This window comes from Sorex fumeus, unplaced genomic scaffold (genome assembly GCF_029834395.1).
Source record: "Sorex fumeus unplaced genomic scaffold, SorFum_2.1 ptg000061l, whole genome shotgun sequence".
Lineage (NCBI taxonomy): Eukaryota > Metazoa > Chordata > Mammalia > Eulipotyphla > Soricidae > Sorex > Sorex fumeus.
Window position 1 is genome coordinate 5,033,103 of NW_026606118.1, and position 20,623 is coordinate 5,053,725.

Here is a 20,623-nt window from a genome sequence, read left to right on the forward strand (position 1 = left end):
GGCTTTGCCATGCAGGCAAGATACTCTCAGTAGCTTGCTGGGCTCTCCGAGAGGGGTGGAAGAATTGAACTGGGTCGGTCGGGTTGGCAGCATGCAAGGCAAATGCCCTACCCATTGTGCTATCACTCCAGTCCGGGGCCTCATTAAGGCTTAGGAATAAAGCAATAAAGAGTCTAGGAATAAAGCTGGGGGTGAGGGGATTGTCAATGAGCTCCTGGGAAGTAATAAGACTGAGACGTGATTCAGATAAGTAACAAGCCCTGATGTGACTGGAGCACAGTACCAAGGGTGGCATCCTCTGGCAGATGCAGGAGCCGAGGCTGATGGGACTCTAACCAGTCCAGACAGCCCGGAGGACAGAGCCAGCAGGACCATGTGGCTGTGGGGAGCACAGGGGGACAGGCACAAAAAGCCCCCAGCCGTGCCCTGGACGGCAGCCCCACCACATGCGCCTGTCCCCATGGTGAGACTATGTGGGTCAGTCGGGAGAAAGCCTGCGGGACCGACCCTGCATGGGTGGATGGCGCTGCCCACTCTGGGGTCCCCCATCTCGGCTTGGGGTGTCAGGCCTTTCTCTACTCTGTGGGTCGCTCCAGCCTCTCTGGGGAAGCCAGGCTCCCTCTTGAACATTTCTCTCTGTCTCTGTCTCTGTCTCTCTGTCTCTCTGTCTCTCTCTCTCTGTCTCTCTCTCGCTCTCCCACCCCCCCACCTCTAAATAAAGCTGTTTTCTTTGCTGGGAGGAAAAAGCACCCAGGCAGAGGTCTAGGATGGTTCTTCCTTCCATCCTGAGCTTCATGACTCCCGAGACGCAGTGAGGATTCACTCCCCTGCCGTGTAGGTCACAAAGCACCCACTCATAGTCTGACGTCACTGAGCAGGCCGTGTAGGGCACAAGCACCCATGCCGTGTGGGTGCTTATGGCATGTTTTCTCAGTCCTGGCCAGAAAGGCTCTTCCGTGGGTGACCGAGGTGGTACTCACCTCTCGGGGCTACTACCTCCCTTCTCCCCACTTCTCTGAAGTTACTTGTCATCAAAGTCATGGCCTGAAACGAGGTCCCCCCTAGAGGTGCGCAGGGCAGTGAGGATAGCTAGGCAGTCACCCTTAGGAAGAACTCAAATGCCAGCATGAGGGACTTTGAGTTGATCCTAGAGCCCAGGTTCCCTCTTGCCTAACACAGCAGTGCCATCAGCATCGGGTGCCTGACCGCAAAGGACTAGGTACCAAAGATGAGCCTGTGACCTTTCTGCCCCCATCCCAGGAGCTGGGGACTCCAAGGAATGCCTTTATCCCACCAACAGGAAACTCACTTTTCATTTGCCACCCATAGGTGGGGCTGATACAGTCTGTCAAAAGGAGCATTTGCTGGATGAGCCCTGGGCCTCGCTGTGACTGGAACCCTGTCTGTCTGCTAGTAATGCATCTGAGCTCCCCATTTATACTCTTACTGTGAAAGTTTGGGTCAGGTTTTTCTTTAAAGCCCACTCTGAGTCAGACTGAGTGAACTCGGGCCTGGGCATTTCCAATCACTGAGCTTCTGAGCAAGAGTGGAGGCGGGACCTTTCAGCCAAGGCTACTGATCCTGCTTTGAAACGAGACCGTCGCTACCCAGCTTATTGAGAAGGAAATTCCTGTAAGAGCATTTTAATTTCAAAGATAGTCTTTGCCTTTTATTTTCATTGGCTTCTAACTTTCTGGAAAAATTCTATTTGGGGCTCAGTTTTCTCTTGATTGTTTTCAGTCTGCATTTGTTTTGGTTGGGGCTTGATTAATGGAAAGTTCAAGCACGGGGGGGAAATCCCTTTGGTGGCTTTTGAGTTATGAGACTGAACAATAAATATTTTTCCAATTAAAAGAAATATTCGGCCTTTTCTGGTCATGAGAATTTTTCAATTTGAGAGCCACGCTGCTCTGGCCGACTCCTCTGATTCCCAGAAAGTCCTGTGTGTGTGTGTGTGTGTGTGTGTGTGTGTGTGTGTGTGTGTGTGTGCGCGTGCACACGCCAGGAGGAGGGTCCCGAGTCCTGAGAACCTGGTCTGGGTGCAGTCAGGGACCTGGGGGCCTTCAAAGGCCCAGGGGTCTTTGATCAGGCCCCCTGCACCTCCAAACCCCACCCAGGATGGAGAACTCAGAGGGGTACTGAGTTCTAACGGGGAGAGAGGATGGGAAAGTCCCACTGACCCCTGGGTGAAGCAACAGCTCTGGGAGAGTGACCGGACATCACTCTCGGACAGAGGCTTATCACGCCCACTTGGCAAGGGCTCCGCTTGTCCCCCTGTGATGCGCTCTCTGCAGGCTTGTGCAGCTCCCGGAAACCAGCATCTCCTGCCTCTGGCCACGAGGCTTTGCCTGGTGGTTCCTGTGTCCAGGCCACCCTGGCTTGGGGCCCTCAGCTAGAATACAGACAAAGACAGACGGGTTCCCACCTGGGAAACAACTGCTCCTTGGAGCCCCATGACTGAACCCGGGCCCTCTGCTCCCTCCCTCCGGGTTGGAGCCACCTGAGGGGAGCTGGGTGTCACCTGCAGCCACACAGACACAGCCGTGTGTGTACTCTGCTCCTGGATGGCGCGGTGAACAGGGATGTGTGCAGGGACCCTTCCCAGCATGTCTGAGAGTGCAGGGAATGTGTGCCAGGGAGGATTTAGAAAGCCCCGGGTGGAAGGTCATGAAACACGAGCGTTCGTGTTGACCCCCCAGGCTCCATGGCTAGGTCCCAGGCCACAGGCTGTGGCATAGCTGATGGCCAGTGTAGACGAATCCACTTAGTTTCAACCAAGCAAGGGGGAGTTTGACCTGACATTCAGAAGAGCCTGTTTGGAACTAGAACAACAGAAGGCTCATGGGGGGGCACCAGGCAGGCCCCAAGGGGGTGCTGAAGGTCATATCCACCCTTCCCAGCCTCGGAGACCTTTGGGGCTTCCACCCAGAGGACGGGGTGTCCCGGATGCGACTCTGGCATTTGAGACCATTTCTATATTTGACTCATGAAATAAATCCTGAGTGAATCTTCCCCCTCTTTCTTTCCACGGCTGAGGTACTGCAGGCTTTTCTCCTCTAATGCTTTTAATGTCTGTGGGCCCCACTGGTGACTTATGTGAAGCAGAGAGGAGAAAGATGGTCACTTTCTCCTGATCTGCCTCTGTCACCCGGAACCCAGGGTTACTGGGTTCTTGTCTCACCTCGCTGAAAAGAATTTCAGGAGTAGACAAGCAGTGAAGTAAAACGGATTTTATTTGGAGGGTTTTTGAAGGTGTGTGTGTGTGTGTGTGTGTGTGTGTGTGTGTGTGTGTAAAGAGAGAGAAAGAAAGAGAGAGAGAGAGAGAGAGAGAGAGAGAGAGATGCTCAAGAGAGAACCTGGGCTTCTCCAACGATGGCCATAGCCCCTACACACATCCCAGCATTAGACATGAAAGCATGAAAGTCCACATCTCAAGTGGGGAGATGTGGATGACATACATGCTCAGGCACCACATGTGCTCGACCACCTGGGCGCAAGTAGCACATGGGCTCGGGCAGCATATGTGCACCCTTCCTTTGTTCAAGGTGGCTTTTATTGAATTTTTCTTTGCTTTCTGGGTCACACCCGGCGATGCACAGGGGTTACTCCTGGTTCTGTACTCAGGAATTACTCTAAAACAAATTATTCCTGGTTCTGTACTCAGGTACTCAGGAATTACTCTAAAACAAATTACTCCTGGCGGTGCTCAGGGGACCAAGTGGGATGTTAGGAATCGAACCCAGGTTGGCCACATGCAAGGCAAATGCCCTATCCGATGTGCTATTCCTCCAGCCCCTCAAGGTGGCTTTTATAGAGTGGCTTCTCAGGATGTCTTGGTCTGGAATGTCCTGAAGTCTTCTCTGATCTGAATCACTAGAGTTAATTGGATTAAGGGAGCCATCTGAGGAATATTCAAGGAATTTCCTTCATCCGGAAGGGTCCAATCTTCCCAGGGTCCGTTGCTGGCGCCAGGTGAGGGTCTTATCGGGACTTAGTTCCTGTTTCCTGCAAGGTTGGCCTTTGCAACCTCAGAGTTATTACTTCCCAGGAAGGACCCCTACGTGCCTGCCTACATCATGTTCTCTCCATCAGGCTAACATGGGAGAAATGGGCCTAGGAATAAGGAAAGTCCTTCTACGGAGCCCTTCAAGGAGGCTGGGGTTGGCAGCCGGGAGAAAGGAAGGGGCTGCCTTCGTCTGCCACCGATGGTGACGGTCCAGTTTGGGCCCAGGCAGCCTGGACTCTGGGGACGTTTTCCTTGTGTCCCTTTGAAGCCAGGGCTACTCCTGCCGCTACAGCTCCAGCCCTTCTGAGGGGTGGACAGGGCATCTCCTTCGGGCCTCAGTACGCCCCTGCTCCCCCACCCCAACACGGAAGCTGAACCAAGGTGTGAGAGAGCCAGAGCAGGGCAGGGGCCCCAGGTGAGGCTGAAGAGATCCCGTAACCCCGTCTGTTAGTGGGGTTCCGAATGGACACTCTCCTCCTCCACACCACGCCAGGCCTGGCTATCTGCAGGATTCCCCTCAGTAAGAACGTGCCGCCCGGTGGAGGGATGGGTACTTGATCACTGTATAACTGAAACCCAAGCACAAAAGTTTGTAAGTCTACAACTGTACCTCCTGCTGTTTCACTAATCACTATCACGATCATCCTGTTGTTGTCTATTGCCTCGAGCAGGCACCAGTAATGTCTCCTTCTTCCTAGTCCTGAGATTTTAAAAGAGCCGTTTCAATGCTCTTTCAGGGTTAGGAGAATGAGACCCATCATCATTACTGGTATTTGGCCTATTGGGTTTGCCACGGGGAGTTTGCCAGACTCTGCCATGCAGGCAGGATACTTTTGCTAGCCTGCCAGGTTCTCCAAAGGAAAAATGAGATAATAAGATGTCACACATCTGCAAAATGCGGCCGCGTGCTTCAGGGAGCTGGGTTTTATAGTCTCTGCGTCTTGGCCATTTATGGGACCAACCTGGCGCTGGCGGCAGCTGGTGGGTGTGATGCCTACCTACTGGAAGATGGGGGGTCTGGGTGGAGAAGGCCCAGTCCCAATCCAAGCAGGCTTGGAGATCTCAGCCCCGGGATCCGCATGCCTGGATTCCTCTGCCAGTTCTTTCAAGCATGAGGCCTGTCCGGACGTGTGGAGAGTGGTCCCAGCATGGCCGTGGCTGGCTCCGGAGGTCCTTAGCTGCTAGGGCTCTGCTTGGGGAAGTCGGGGGTGGGGGGCGGGGGGAGAGAAACTCAACTCTCCCCCCTCCAAGGGGCCCCGGTGAGGACAGCCAGACGCGGGGGCAGGAGACTCTATTTTTGACTAATAAAAATTTTTAAAAAAGAAATCAGTCCTTGCAAAAGCCACTCAAGAATACCACACCTGTGAAGTCACGAGTTCAAGTCCTGGCAATGTTATTTGTTCCATGTGTATCCAAATGCCCATCTGCCAGATGGGCTTTTTATTTCAAACGCCCCCAATTAGAGAAAAGGGAACCCCAGATCTTTTTAAGGAAGTCCCAAGTAAAATAGCACATGGGACAGTTTGAAAAATGAGAAGGAAGAAAAAGAACCGCCAAAAAATGTAATTTCCTCTTTGACAATTCTCTCTGCATAGGAACTTGGGCAATCTCATCAAGAAGGTGGGTTTGGCCAGGGATGTGGTTTTTTACCAAGACTGTGGTGCAGCGGATGCCTTGCCTGCACAGGAGAAGAGAAAGCCATGCTTCTGGGCCAATGCTCTCTCTCAGTCATGCAGAAACTTGACCCATTATTTTGCTTTTGGACCACACCTGGCCAAGCTCAGGGCTTACTCCTGGCTCTGCACTCAGGGATCCCTTGTTTTGTAGTTTGTTTGGTGGGGGGGCGGGCGGGGAACACCCAGGTGTGCTCAGGACTCACTTCTGACTCTGCGCTCAAGGTTCACTCCTGGCTGGGCTTACTGGACCATGTGGGATGTCGGGGTGTTGGGAGGATCCGCCCAGGATGGGAGATGCATGCCGAAAGTAGACTATAGACCAAACATGATAACCACTCAATGCCTCTTTTGCAAACCACAGCACCCAAAAAGAGAGAGAGAACAAAAGGGAATGCCCTTCCACAGAGGCGGGGTGGGATTGGGGGGTCGGATGGGGGGTGGGGGTGGGAGGGATACTGGGATCAGTGGTGGTGGAGAATGGGCACTGGTGGAGGGATGGGTACTCCATCACTGTATAACTGAAACCCAAGCATGAAAGTTTGTAAGTCTACAACTGTACCTCATGCTGTTTCACTAATAAAAATTTTTAAAAAATCAGTCCTTGCGAAAGCCACCCAAGAATATGACACCTGTGAAGTCACGAGTTCAAGTTGTGGCATTGTTATTTGTTCTAGGCAGGAACTGCCGAGTAACAAGCCTCCCAAACAGTGATGGTTTCTCATTTCCTGGTGGTACAATTGGCTTGTTGACTCAGCCACTTTTCCTCAAACTCGGGTAAGAGGGTATAACTGGGGGTCCCGGATGCCCGGGCGTGGGGAGTGTGTGTGCTCAGAGCTCCTGGCCTCTCCTCCAGTGCCAGGCTGCTTCCCGCTGCATCCAAGGCCTGGAGGTAGAAGTTGCCGGGCCCTTGGAGGTTTAGCTTCCAGAGCGTGCCTGACGGCCCTTTGAGCTGCACCCCACTGGTCAGCCCAGTCACGAAAGGAGGAGGCCTGTGAGGCACGAGGAAGTGGGCCCCATTGCTCTAAGGGAACGCTGCCAAGAACTGACACCCATTAAACTGCAACAGATCCAGAGCCACCCTAAGTCTGTCACTTTCTGAGCCAAAAAAAAAAAAATGAGTCAGGGAAGTGTCTCTTCTGCATGGAAACTGAGGCCCAGCCTTCAACCCTGGTGGGCAAGTTCCAGTCGCTTCTCGGGCTGTTCCTGACACTGGTGTCAGGAAATGATCCCTGATGTTTTCACCTAAAAAGCTACCGCTCGGAGGTCTAGGCAGTGACCTGAGTCCTGGAGATCCGTGAAAGTTGCCCGTGAGGCGCTAACAGAGAGTGATGACCGCCTCGGGCTGTTGCTGAAACTTGAAAGTCTTTTCTCGCTTGGCAAGAAAGAGGGAACTGACCCTTATTTCTTCTGCTAGGCTGATCTCGTGTGATGTGCAGCGAGCGGGAGGATGATCTCACACATGTGTGCACACACACGCACACGGATACATACAAAGACATGAGCACACGCGTATGTGCCCATGTATGTGTATTCTGGGAAACGATAATGAAGAAAGCTTGTCTTCCAGTGTTTCAGGATTTGCAAAGGGGTGTTTTGTGGCACAGCGGGTAGGGTGTTTGCCTTGCACGCAGCCAACCTGGGTTCGATTCCTCCGTCCCTCTCGGAGAGCCCGGCAAGCTACCAAGAGCATTCGCCCACACGGCAGAGCCTGACAAGCTCCCTGTGGCGTATTCAATATGCCAAACACAGTAACAACAAGTCTCACAACGGAGACGTTACTGGTGCCCACTCGAGCAAATCCATCAACGGGAGGACAGTGCGGTGCGCCAGTTTTGTGGTGAGCTAAGCTATCTTCCTGAGGAATGGACACCCAGTGGCCCTCTCCAAGGGCCAGAGCAGGCAACTTGCGGTCAGCTTGCCTAAATGCAGGACGACGGGAAGTGAGCCATGGGTAGGGGAATACCACATTCACTTGAGAAAAAAATCGGAATAAAATAGGGGAGCCTGTTTCCTTGCACGTGGGGCTGCAGCACTCTGAGTGGTCGGCAGACGCCTCGTCTCTCTTGGGCTCCCTCAGGAAGGGTCAGGCTGGTTCCAAACACCAGGTAGCCCCGGACTTTTACCTGGGAAACAGCTCTAAGGTTAGTGATCGGGAGCAGATTTGTGTCCAAGAAAGCAGAAGCTCAGCTTTCGAATGGGAACCTGGCCTTTGCCTCACTCTCAAAGGGCGCTTTCACGGCACTTCCTGGTGTTCGCGCCCAGCTCCAGGCGGATTTTGGGGTTAAAACACGTGCGGGGAAGCCAGCCAAGGCTTGGGATGGGGAACAAACTAGGTGAGGTGAAAAAACTCAGGGACCCAGTCCCGGGTTAGTGTGGGGCGGGGGGGGATGTCTGGCACTGCTCCATGCCCTTCAGCATCGGGTGCCCTGCCTGGAACTTCATGAGAAATGCACATCCCTGTCTGCAGGGGAGACTCCCAAGCAGTGATCAGGGGTGATGGGGTGGGGGGAGGGGCGGCAGGACCACACCTGGCAACGCTCAGTCAAGCAGGCCAGCGGTTCTGTGCTTGGCCACCAGGACTCACCAGCAAGAGGCGCGGGGACCCTGGGCTTCCTACGCACAGAGGCACACACCACGGGCTCCAGCTGTCCCCAGTCCTGGTTCTTGGGCCTCTCCAATCTTGGGCAAGGCCCACCATGTGACACTTTGATCTCCCCCCCCCCCCCCCGCAACTCCCTGGGGCATTCCCACAGGACCCTCAATGCTTGGCTCTGTTTTGGGTAAGTCTATGGAAATTTTAGAAAAGATATATAAAATGTTTGAAAATCAGATCTCCCTGGGCTGAACTGTGGGCACAGGAGATAAAGCACTTGCTTTGCATGTGGCCATTTTCCCCAGAACCCTGTTTCGATCCCTGGTACCACATTTGGTCCTCCAAACCCCACCAGGAGTGCCCCCTGAGCACAGAACTAGGAGGAATCCCTGAGCTGGGGAGGACCCAAAAACCTAAATAAATGTCTCTTGGTTCTCAGGGTCTGGCATAAAGCTTATTTGTTTGTCTTGGGATCATGCTTGGGGCTCACTCCTGACACTACACTCAGGGATCACTCTTGTCAGTGCTCAGGAGACCATATGCAGTGACAGAGATCAAACCTGGATCCACCCGCCACGTGCAAGGCAAACACGTTACCGGCTGTACTATCTGTCCGGCCCCTGGTATAATGTTTTTGATGCAAAAGTTAGAATGAGAAATGTTGTGGGTCTCTGGCCAGGAGGAAGGGTGCAGGAGGAGAGGGGTTCGAAGGCCCCGGGGAAGCCCAGTCCCTCTGCTGGCCTCTGGGAGGGGGCAGTGGGCAGGGGAGCAGGGCACACACCAACACCCTCCCTCGGCTCTCCTCTCCCCTCGGCAGCCCCTCAGTGGCCCCTCAGGGTCCTACCCTGTCCTCTGGACTCCAGGTCCTTCATGGGAGAGATGGCGCGGGTTTGCGTGATAGCTCAGAACTGGGCCAGGGCTCAGCGTCAGAACCAATCTGAACAAGCGCATCAGAAAACCTCCCGTTTGCAAGGAAACCTCCTGTTTGTGACATGTGTAATGTCACTCGTCCAGCCAGGGAACAGAGGCCGTGCTAGGGGCTGGACCTGAATTAAAAAGGGAAAAGGAAAAGTGAGAGCACCCAGTGAGCAAGTCGTGGACACACCTGTTCGTGGGCATGCCTGTTCAGGAGGGGCGGGGTTTGCACGGACACCCTCTGGGTCCTTGTTGCTGGCTATACTGCCCAGCATGCAATCACACCCTGAGACCACACCCAGCCACCCCCCTGACCAGGCCCAGCCTGCAGTGACCACACAGCCCAGGTGTGGCCAGCCACGCCCCAACCACACCCAGTCTACAGAGCCCACAGAGAGATTTTTCTTTTTTTATTTCTTTTTTTTTTTCTTTTTGGTCACACCCGGCGATGCACAGGGGTTACTCCTGGTTCTGCACTCAGGAATCACTCCTCACGGTGCTCAAGGGACCATATGGGATGCTGGGAATCGAACCCAGGTTGGCCACGTGCGAGGCAAATGCCTTACCCGCTGTGCTATCACTCCAGCCCCAAGATTTTTCTTAAGACACCAAAAATGAAAAAATATCTGAGAGAGAAATTACCCACATTCAAAATCACAACACTTTCCTCTTGAAAAAATCTTAGAACTAATTTTGCGTCCACTGAGTGGTTCCAAGTCAACCTGGCCCGTGGGTTGAGAACTCTGGAACCTTCTCAGGATGCGGGGTGGACCAAATTCCCCGCCTGCTGGGCAGCCCGGAACCCCACCCACACCCAACTCCTGCATGTAAGTGGGCCCAGCTCCACAGCTCCACAGCTAACTGGTAAGCCACCCCAGTGCCACAGCTCCTGTTGCCCAAGGCCACGTATGGGTCTGCGTGACACCTTGGAATTTCAAAGCCCAGGAGCAACACAGCAAGTCAGATGGGAAAGTGTCCTAGAAGCCCACTAAGCTCAACGAGGGAAAGCAGAAGAATCAACTAGCCGAACAGCTCAGTAAAGGACAATGACTCTAGTGACACCCCTGTGAGATGTGTTGGAACAAGCAATGGAAAGTCAATTAATTTGTTGTGCCTTTGAAGGGGACAGCTGAGGGGGTGCTAAGGGGGTGGGTGGACACTGGGGGCATTGGTGGAGGGAAGGTCGCAGTGGTGGTAGATTTGGTGTCAGAACATTGTAGGCCTGAAGCAACTGTATTATGAAAACAAATCCTGGTGTTTAATAAAATAAAAATAAATTAAAAAACAAATAGTAGGGGAATAAAAATCCCTGGAGAAAAAAATTTTAAACCTTTTCTTTTCTTTTTTTTTTATTAGTGAAACACCATGAGGTACAGTTGTAGATTTACAATTTTTTGTGCTTGGGTTTGATTATACAATGATCAGATACCCATCCCTCCACCAGTGCCCATTTTCAACCACCATGGATAATATCCCCCACCCCCATCCCCCCATCCCCCCCTGCCTCTGTGGCAGGGCAATCCCCTGTGTTCTCTCTCTCCTTTTGGGTGTTGTGGTCTGCAAAAGAGGCATTGAGTGGCAAACATGTTCAGTCCATAGTCCACTTTCAACATGCATCTCCCCTCCTGGGAGGATCCTCCAAACACCCTTTATTTGGTGTTCCCTTCTCTATCTGAGCTGCCCTTTCCTCTAGAATGCCCGACTGGCCACTAAGCTATGGAGTAATCCTCCTGGTGCTGATCTCAGCTATTCTTGGGTATTAATCTCATATTTTGTTACTTTATGTCCCCCAGATGAATGCAATCTTTCTATGTCTATCCCTCTCTTTCTGACTCATTTCGCTTAGCATGACACTTTCCATGTTGTACCACTTGTATGTAAATTTCATGACTTCATCTTTTCTAAGAGCTACATAGTACTCCATTGTGTAGATGTACCAAAGTTTCTTTTTTTTTTTTGGAAGGCTTTTTATTTATTTATTTATTTAAAATTAAAAAAAAAATTTTCCCTTTATTTTATTTTATTTTTTTTTACAGTTGTAGATTTACAATTTTTTGTGCTTTGGTTTCAATTATACAATGATCAGATACCCATCCCTCCACCAGTGCCCATTTTCCACCACCATGGATAATATCCCTCCCACCCCCATCCCCCCATCCCCCCTGCCTCTGTGGCAGGGCAATCCCCTGTGTTCTCTCTCTCCTTTTGGGTGTTGTGGTCTGCAAAAGAGGCATTGAGTGGCAAACATGTTCAGTCCATAGTCCACTTTCAACATGCATCTCCCCTCCTGGGAGGATCCTCCAAACACCCTTTATTTGGTGTTCCCTTCTCTATCTGAGCTGCCCTTTCCCCTAGAATGCCCGGCTGGCCTCTAAGCTATGGAGTAATCCTCCTGGTGCTGATCTCAGCTATTCTTGGGTATTAATCTCATATTTTGTTACTTTATATCCCCGAGGTGAATGCAATCTTTCTATGTCTATCCCTCTCTTTCTGACTCATTTCGCTTAGCATGACACTTTCCATGTTGTACCACTTGTATGTAAATTTCATGACTTCATCTTTTCTAAGAGCTACATAGTACTCCATTGTGTAGATGTACCAAAGTTTCTTTTTTTTTTTTTTTGGCAAGGCTTTTTATTTATTTATTTATTCGGGTAGGGCGTTCGCCTTACAAGCGGCCAACATGGCCGACCCGAGTTCGATTCCTCCGCCCCTCTCGGAGAGCCCGGCAAGCTACTGAGAGTATTCGATATGCCAGACACAGTAACAACAAAGTCTCCAATGGAGACGTTACTGGGCCCGCTCGAGCAAATCGACGATCAACGGGAGGGCCTTTTAAAATTTAAAAAAAAATTTTTTTTCCCTTTATTTTATTTTATTTTTTTTTACAGTTGTAGATTTACAATTTTTTGTGCTTTGGTTTTAATTATACAATGATCAGATACCCATCCCTCCACCAGTGCCCATTTTCCACCACCATGGATAATATCCCTCCCACCCCCATCCCCCCATCCCCCCTGCCTCTGTGGCAGGGCAATCCCCTGTGTTCTCTCTCTCCTTTTGGGTGTTGTGGTCTGCAAAAGAGGCATTGAGTGGCAAACATGTTCAGTCCATAGTCTACTTTCGACATGCATCTCCCCTCCTGGGAGGATCCTCCAAACATCCTTTATTTGGTGCTCCCTTCTCTATCTGAACTGCCCTTTCCTCTAGGATACCCGGCTGGCCTCTAAGTTATGGAGTAATCCTCCTGGTGCTGATCTCAGCTATTCTTGGGTATTAATCTCATACTTTGTTACTTTATATCCCCCAGATGAATGCAATCTTTCTATGTCTATCCCTCTCTTTCTGACTCATTTCGCTTAGCATGATACTTTCCATATTGTACCACTTGTATGTAAATTTCATGACTTCATCTTTTCTAACAGCTACATAGTACTCCATTGTGTAGATGTACCAAAGTTTCTTTAACCAGTCATCTGCTCTTGGGCATTCAGGTTTCTTCCAGTTTCTGGCTATTGTAAAGAGTGCTGCAATGAACAAACAAGTGCAGATGTCACTTCGACTGTACAAAAAATTTTAAACCTTTAATTTTATTATTATTATTATTATTTTGCTTTTTGGGTCACACCTGGCGATGCACAGGGGTTACTCCTGGCTCTGCACTCAGAAATCACTCCTGGCAGTGCTCAGGGGGCCATATGGGATGCTGGGAATCGAATCTGGGTCGGCTGCGTGCAAGGCAAACGCCCTACCCGCTGTGCTATCTCTCCAGCCCCCAAGAAAAAAAATTTATATGACAAAAAAGAGTGATAAGTACATAAAAAAGAAAAAAAATCAAAGTAAACCAAAAATCTTTTTTTTAAAGGCAAATGTTTTTGAAAGCATGAGGTTAACTAAACGTTTTTCCTTCATTTCTACTTTTCTGTTGTTCAGATGTGCTGTGACAGGCTGCTTGAAAAGAACCTGATTTCCATAAATTTCTTTTTTCTTCCCCTTCAAAAATGTGCTGAGTGAGGTTGCAGTAACTGATATTGGGGGCAGCTGACATGCCCTCTTCTAAGAATTGCATTTTCTTTTTGTCTTTGGGTCAAATCCGGTGGTGTTTAGGGCTAATCCTGGCTTTGTGCTCAGGGCCTGGTGGGCTCAAGGGACCCTATAGGGTGCTGGGGATCAGACCCAGATCAGCTATGTGCAAGGCAAGCGCCTACCTGCTGTTCTATCACTCTGGCCCCTCATCCTATTTTCTTTGTGCAATTTTTCATGAACACCATGGAAAGGATGGGTTTCACTCTCCTGGTGATCTCTGCAGTTCAGCCTGGCCATCAGTTAGGGCCTGAAGTAAGTGCCAACTGCGGTTTGCAGACTGTGGTCCCCAAGTGTCAGAGGGGTTTACTTCATTCCTCTCCTCGATCTCCACTGATGCAGGCAGTTTAAAAATATCATTTTGTTCTGGCCTTATTTTCTAAGCCAGCTTTCTGAAAACATGAAGGTAGAGGCAAATTCCAAAATACCACTGCAGCAAGGTGGCCTTGTGGTCATAGCAGGTAAGTCTGCAGCCTTTGAGGAATGCATGGCCCCGGGCAAACCTCACTTTGCCTAGAGAAGCCCAGTGCAATGGCAGAGGTAGAACTTGGCTGGAGAAAGTTGCTTTCTCCCTCCAGAAGCCCCAGGGCTGGGCAGGGCAGGGCAGGGCCAGGGGTAGGAAGAGTACCAGGCTGTCTCTGCCCACCCACCCCCCATGCCCATCCAGTCAGGCTTTGGTCCCAGGAGGGCAAGTCACTGGGGAACCAACAGGTGGCCTCCAGGTCACTGCCCAGAAGTTGTATCCTGACTCACCATCGAACTCGTCAGAGCCCGTCCCAGCTGCCTGTTCCCTGACCGCAACACATCTGGAGGGCCTATGGGCTTAGCTGTCCAGTGCTGGGCTTGACGTCTGCTGACCAATGCCCAGAACACAGGGCAAACACCCAGATATTCCCACCCAAGGATGGCCAAGAAGACCAGAACACACCTGACACCAAGAATCTTGCTGAGGGGGAGGCTCAGGGTTGGTATGGCTGTCGGGGACAGGCCAGGGTTGTGCCCTGGACCCTGCATGAGATGGACCCACCCTGCTTTCTGGAGGTGCAGGCTGAGCTGCTGTGGTGGGATCAAGAGTTTGATTAGCTCTGGCAGTTCTCTGGAGAGCTTCATCCAAGCCTGGAGGACAGAGGCAGCTCTCGAGGGAATGACTGATGCATGGGACGCATGTGGGGAGGGAGGAGGTACCATCAGAGAAACGGCGGGAGGCTTGTTTTGAGGTTTGTTGTGGTACCTGGAAGAACTTTCTAAAGGGTAATGCATAAAGCAAGCCTTAGGCAGTGGGCACCGGGGTGAGGCAGAAATCCTCAAAGAAACAGCCCAGGCTTCGGAAAGTGACGCTCTGTTAAGGATCTCGGGCATCTGGGTCACTGGGTGAGCTTGGAATGAAGAGACTGGTTTGGGCCAAGTGACACTCAGGATCCAAAGGGAGGGACTTCTGAAATCTCACTTCCAACAGTCAGGAACCAAATCATAACCGGGCACCTTTGAGGGGGCCAACACAAGGGCCCCAACCTAGAGCCGGGGTCCTTGTCCTGCACCCTCCTGCCAGCCAAATGGGACCAGTGCTTTGGTGAAACGCCTATGCTATCCAGGAGCTAAGGAACAGAGGCCTGGGTGAGGGAATGAATTATCTTTGTGGGGTAGACTCCAGCCCTGACATTTTCTGGACCTCACGAAGCCTGGAAACCGTTTCTACCTTGTGAAGACATTTCCCCCACAGACTCAGAGCTGGTTGGCTCTTCAAAAAAGGAGGAAGAGTCTGGAGGGAGGGAAACAAAACCTTCTTTCCTGGGTAGACATGTATACATGCTCTGCTATGGCTCAGAAAACTACGACCAGCTCACACAGAAGTTTCCAGATTGAAACCCAAGCACAAAAATTTGTAAGTCTGCAACTGTATCTCATGGTGTTTCACTAAAAAAAATTTTAAAAATATATATGTTAACATGTAAAAAAAAAAAAAGAAGAAGAAGTTTCCAGAATCCAAGCTCCAACTGTCAGTATCTCCCTGGGAGCCATGCTCAGGTGGGGCGTGAAGGAGAGGAGATGGTGGCTTTCCTTAGGGACAAAGCCCACCTGCTCCCGAAACTCAGGGTCAAACTCTCCCAGGAGGCCCAGAAAATGGTCCATCCTTCCTCAAAAGAGATTCCTGCTCTGAATGCAGGCCCATAACTTCCCTCTTCCTGCGTCCCCAGGGGGTTCTCACTTCCAGTTCCCAGAAGAGAGGCGGCTTCCTGTCCCACTAAGGACACAGAATTTCTGACCCCAAGAAACGCCAATCAGAAGAGAACAGTTTCTGCTGCTCACTGAACCTTTGGAGTGATATGTTTTCTAAGATGCTAGAAACTGATTCTATTTATTCTTATCACTGGCTGGAGCAATAGCACAGCGGTAGGGAGTTTGCCTTGCGCACAGTCAGCCTGGTCGAGCCGGGTTCGATTCTTCCGCCTCTCTCGGAGAGCCCAGCCATCTACAGAGAGTATCTCGCCCATATGCCAAACACAGTAACAATAAGTCTCACAATTGAGGCGTTACTGGGCCTGCTGGAGCAAATCGATGAATAACGGGAGGACAGTGCTACAGTGCATTATTAATGAGGCTGACAGAGGAGATTTCCGAGTTTTGAAAGGTGCCTTCAGCCTGGCACTTGGCAAGGGAAGACCCCCCACCTCTATCACAAGACTCCACCAGGACTTGCCTGCTGGATTGTTAACCAGGTCCAGACATGTTTCCCGGGTCTAGACATGTTTCCCATAATGCGTGAATCACTCATTCTTGAAAGTCATCAGAGAAGAGCACTGGGCTTAGTATCCAGGGGCCTGAGTTCCAGGCCACTCAGTGACTACGGGTGAAGTGGCCGGTGGAGGGGCTGGGATGTGGCACCTGTGTGAGTCAGCATCAGCACTCCCAGCTTGCTGCTCCCACGCACTCTCCCAGGGTCTCTCCCTCTCCCTGGCACTCTTTGCCCTGTCCCTCAGTCTTACTAGACATTCTCACGCGCTGTGAGCTTGATGTGCAACCAGGTCGAGTCATAGATGGTGGGTGTGAGGTGGGGAAGAGAAAATATAGCCCTCTAGGAACCCTCTAGGACTCTCTCTTTCTCTCTCTCTTTCTGTGTATGTGTCTCTCTGTCTCTGTCTCTGTCTCTCTCTCTGTTTCTCTCTGTCTTCTGTCTCTGTCTCTCTCTGTCTCTGTCTCTCTCTGCCTCTCTCTCTTTCTGTGTATGTGTCTCTCTGTCTCTGTCTCTCGGTCTCTATCTCTCTGTCTCTGTCTCTGTCTCTCTCTCTCTCTCTTTCTCTCTCTCTCAGAGAAGCATCAACAGCAGCTTCTCTGGAGGACTCTTCAGGGTTACCTCAGACCCTGGAAAGGAAAGGTGTCCCCAGGACAAAGAGATAGTACAGAAGATAGGGCGCTTGCATGTGGCCAACCAGAGTTTGATTCCCGGCACCATACACGGTTCTCTAAGCTCGGCAGGACTGATCGCTGAGTGCAGAGCCCCGCGCACTGCCTGGTGTGCCAAAAAAATTTTTAAAAAAAAAGGATAAAGGAAAATGATTCCCTGACATGTTCTCACAAGAACTAGCCCACCACCCTCCAAGGATTCATTCGCCATTGACGCCAGCCCAGATGGTCTCTCCCCTGAATACTCTGTTTTCCCCTCACATCAACCCTTCTCTCTTGAGTACTTGTCCTTTGAGTGGCAAGTATGGATCTCGGGCTTAAGAGCACTATTGAGCCGTGAAAAGGCTGACTTCAGAATGTGTTTCAGTGGTTTGTGAATGAATATTTTGAAGCACCAAGCACAAGCAGAGCACAGAGTTGGTGTCAGACGCTGCACCTCTCTTCTGCCTGCTGCTGTTGGCAAGTGCCCAGGAGTGCGACCGGCCAGAAAGGACACTGCAGGCTGGACCAGTGAAGGCATCAAGGTCCTTCACTTGGGGGAGGCAGGAAGTGAAAATCCGTGGGAGGCAGACTTCTGGTGCCTAGATTAGGGAGTGGCTTACCCCTATCACGAGACGGCTTTTAAAAAAAATTTTATTTTTTTAAAAATTTTTATTATTGAGAGTTTGTTTGGAGGTTCTAGCAGGGGAGCGCAGCTACTCATATACCCTCGACCGAAGACCCGTCCGTCTCTATTTGGGGAAGGCTGTCCTCTTCGAACAAGTGTGTAGCTTCCGGAGAGATGCACATGGAGCGGTGAGGGAGGAAGGGGACACCCACCTAGCCTGCCAGATCAGCCGAATCAACTCTGGCAATCAATGGGGTGACAGATGTTGCAGCCAGATCGCCCTCACATCCTGGAGCGACAGCACAGTGGTAGGGCATTTCCCTTGCACGCAGCCAGCCTGGCTGAGCCGGGTTCGATTCCTCTGCCCCTCTCAGAGAGCCCAACAAGCTACCAAGAGTATCTCGCTCGCGCGGCAAAGCCTGGCAAGCTACCCGTGACATATTCAATATGTCAAACACAGTAACAACAAGTCTCAAAATGGAGACATTACTGGGCCCGCTCGAGCAAATCGATGAACAATGGGAGGACAGTGTTTGTTTTTGGTTTTTTGTTTTATTATTGAATCACTGTGACATACAGTTACAAAGCTTTCATGTTTGAGTTTTAATCATGCAATGATCAAATACCCATCCCTCCACCAGTGCACATTATCCACCACCGATGTCCCCAGCATAACCCACCTTCCCAACCCCTCCCCTGCCTCCAAGGCAGACAATTTTCCCCATACTCTCTCTCTGCTTTTGGACATTATGGATGAGACGATTTCTAGAACAGTCTACGGGTGGCAATTTGGTAAGGGATGCTGCAGAGATTTAAGGTAAAAATTCAGACTAGAAAGAGAATCTTGAATTGGTTGGTGGCTTGAAACCCACTCAGTGGTGAAATCCAGGGCTAATGTATGTACAAAATTTAGTCTCCAAAGAAGAAAAGAAGAAAGGGGGAGGGAGGAGGGAGGCGAATAGCAAACTAAAGAGTTTTCACTGAGTATGATTTCTCACACTTTTAATCTTTTGCCTTTCCAAATGTCCAATGGGCACAATCTTGTTATCAGACATTAAACCCTTTCTCCAGTTTTCCTGAGTTTTTACCAAAGTAAGCATGCTCATAGAATTATATTTATTATTGGCTCACAGTAAACTGAAAGACATAATCTTCTAAGTAAGAAGAAAATACCCCAACTACAGTCAGATTTATCCTGTCACTGTCCTCCTGTTGTTCATCGATTTGCCCAAGTGGGCCCGGTAACGTCTCCATTGTGACAATTGTTACTGTGTTTGGCGTATCGAATACGTCACGGGTAGCTTGCCAGGCTTTGCCGTGTGGGCGAGATACTCTCGGTAGCTTGCCGGGCTCTCCGAGAGGGGCGGAGGAATCAAACTCCCGTCAACCCGGTTGGCCGTGTGCAAGGCAAATGCCCTACCTGCTGTGCTAAAAAGTACAAAATAGTGGGCGTGGAGGTGGCTTTGCTTCACCTGTGAGAAAAGCAGTTTCTATCCCTGTCCCTGCATGTCCTGCCCAGCATCCTGGGTGACTCCTGAGCCTTGAATCGACTGTAACCCTGAGAAGCCCTGGAGGTGACTCAGAAAGCAAAATGCCTGAGAACAACACATCCAAAGGAGCTGGTGCTTTCTTACAGTCGTGGGTCTTCATGTCCCCACAGCCCGCGGGGCTAGCTGAGTGGACAGTGAGGGTCATTTGTGTTACCAGAGGATCCGTAAGTGAGCAGCAAATATGTGTGTGCCAGGCTGCTGGGGCCGCAGACACAGAGCCGGGGCAGAGGATGAGAGGGGAACTCTTCGAGCACGGGGCTGGATGCTTCCTTCCAAGATTATTGACATCCGAGCAACAGCGTGCAAGAATGGACTATCAGACCACACCACCCTGAAAACACTTTTCAGTGGAAATGGCTGTGGCATAGCCAAGGACAACAGGCAAAGCATTCGCTCGGGGGGCCAGGGGTTTTCCCCCACCGGCCCTCCCTGAGTGTCCCCTGCCCCGTGGCTCTGCCTACGGCTGAGTGTCCCTGTCCCTGCGGGCCCTATGACCACCTTCTAGGTGCACATGCCGCAAGTTTTTTTTTTATCTATTTGGAGGCCACGTCCACCCAGGCTCAGAGGTCACTCCGGCAAAATGTCTCCCTCAGCCATGTTTGGGGGACCGTGTGGTGCCAGGGATCCAACCCTGGGTTCCAACATGCAGAACATGAAGTTTCAGTCCTTTGAGTTTTTTTTCCCTGACCCAGATCACAACTTTCATGTCCACTTTGCATTGAGGACCTTGAGCTAGAGAGAGTCCCAGGAGCAACCTCAGATGACTCACCAACTCCCATCTAGTCTGAATGAGTCTGGTCAAAGGATTTTTTTGTATGTTTTCCTCCCAAGGTAGCAGAAGAGTTGATGAGACAATAAATTTGATATGAACAATTTGACCAACGGTGAGAAAACAGCTGCCTTCCATCTCTGCCATCATCTAAAGTAAAATTCCAGGATCAAGACCCCGCCCCAGGCTGAGTCTCATCTGGGGCACCCTGGAAGGGGGTAGGTGAACCCACCACCCATCCCAACAGAGTCCCAGCAGCCAAAAAATTCCAGATACCAATTGCCATCATGCTCACGACTGATTTCCATGGCTAGGGATGAGCACCATCCATGAGAATGGATCTGCTGAAAAACTCAGGTAGCGGGTTTTGTAACTGAAATCTCCAGGCTCTCATGGAGTCAGGAACGGGTGACCTCCCCACATCTCCCTTTTCTTCTGGGAGCCTGGCAGTCATGGCCAGGAACCGCCTCTGGTGCCATATAAGCTCATTAATTAAAATTTTAGAATTCCTGGAACAACATCTCATACTCTACATCACTAATGTACCAAGAGTAGCACACCACATTTGATGAGGTGTAAAGGAGAAGGCAACTGACCTCATCCTGATCAAATATATGTGTGTGTGTGTGTGTGTGTGTGTGTGTGTTAGCATACAAAGGTTCAACCTGTAACAACATGTTAGTAATCTCTTATACAAGGGCTCAATTGCTCCAGGGTGAGATACAACAATCACACACTTTCCTCTAAGGAAACTTTTTGGGATCATTTTTAGTGCATGATTCATAACAAGCAATGCAAAATAAATTATTTAGGACCTGCTTTGGGGACATGTTTGGGTGGTGGTGGGAAGATTCAAAATAATGGTGGTGGGAAAGTGAAATGGTGTTGGGATTGGTGTTGGAATATTGAATGTAATAAATTATTGTGAACAACTTTTTAAATTTAGAAAGAAAGAAAGAAAGAAAGAAAGAAAGAAAGAAAGAAAGAAAGAAAGAAAGAAAAGTGCTGGGATATTCTGGAGA